Source organism: Chamaea fasciata, unplaced genomic scaffold, assembly GCF_029207755.1.
Source record: "Chamaea fasciata isolate MVZ Bird 193981 ecotype frontalis unplaced genomic scaffold, bChaFas1.0.hap1 SCAF_1, whole genome shotgun sequence".
Lineage (NCBI taxonomy): Eukaryota > Metazoa > Chordata > Aves > Passeriformes > Sylviidae > Chamaea > Chamaea fasciata.
The window spans coordinates 60,633,459-60,634,574 of record NW_027094086.1 but is presented as its reverse complement, the minus strand read 5'-3'; the positions used below and the strand labels follow the sequence as shown (position 1 = coordinate 60,634,574).

General features: G+C 46.0%; 1 long non-coding RNA gene across 1 annotated transcript; it reads left to right on the top strand.

Annotated features, from left to right (window-relative positions):
- The first annotated feature begins 332 nt into the window (after positions 1–332).
- Positions 333–899, top strand: LOC136302284 (uncharacterized). Its single transcript, XR_010724027.1, has 3 exons — positions 333–436; positions 539–562; positions 673–899. It is a non-coding gene; the product is annotated as an uncharacterized lncRNA (long non-coding RNA).
- Positions 900–1,116: the final 217 nt, after the last annotated feature.

Sequence of the window (1,116 nt, the reverse complement as noted above, 5' to 3'; positions counted from 1 at the left end):
CTACCCTCCCTGCAGGCAACTGCAGAGAGAGGCACTTGTTATTGGAAAGCATGCTTTACTGACAGTATTAGGGAACAGAGTGACATCACTTAAATTTTTTGGAACAATGGCCTTTTTCCCACAACTGCCTTGGCTTTTGTTCCCTTTGCACTGGCGCCATGCAGCTGGCTAGGATCTGACATTATTCCCCTGAGTGCAAGGAAAAAGCAGTCCTTGGAGAGTGGGTGTTTGGGAGGAGTCAGCATAGTGTTGATGGGCCTCAGGTGATTTTCAGGGGGAAGTGATGATATTTGGTTTTAGCATGCTCCATGCTTCAAACCTGAAATTTGTTAGAAAAAATGCCTGTCTGCAGAGTAGAGATCCAGTCTATTGGTGCCTGTGGTGCTTGATGTAGTGGCATACATGGACAGGAGGGAGATGAAGGTACCAACACTGGGTAAGGGCTGGGAGCTCAGTGGTCTGGATCCAGGTGGGAGAGTAGAGATAAAACAGGATCCTGTAAATAACAACTGCCCTCATTACTCTCCTTCCTCTCCAGGGCAAGCGAGTCCTTTGCATCAAGGTGAATCTTGGTTCTCCTGCTCTTACCCTATTGCTTCTTTAAAGTTCCTCTGCCTCCTTTGCTTCATAGCATTCCTTCTCCTTAGCTGGATGCTTTTTCTTCTGTTGCAGCCTGGAACTGTTTCCCACCAAGCTTGGGGTCCTTGCTGCTCACGGGACTGATGGGGCTCTTACCCCACTGGGGTGCTCTGGCCCAGTATGACCTGCAGGAGCTGTGAGTGGCTAATCAGAAAAGGTTTTCTTCAAATTTAACCACTCAGATCTCTGAAAGTTGTTCCAACTAGGACTCCTCACATGTTTGGAAGAAATAGGTGCATGTCAGTGGCAATGCTATCAGTCTCCTACTCAGCGTACTCAGCCAAACACTGTGTAAATGTCATCTGTGTGAATACAATCTTTCTCTCAGGTCCTGCTAGTATTAGTAATTTCCAAATGAAAGATTACACAATTTATTTCTTTTAAATATGGTGTCCTGGGTTGTAGTATAGGATGTGCACAAAGTTTTCTATCACCATCTTCATGAACTTTTGAATCCAGGTGGGGCAGTGTTTTCCC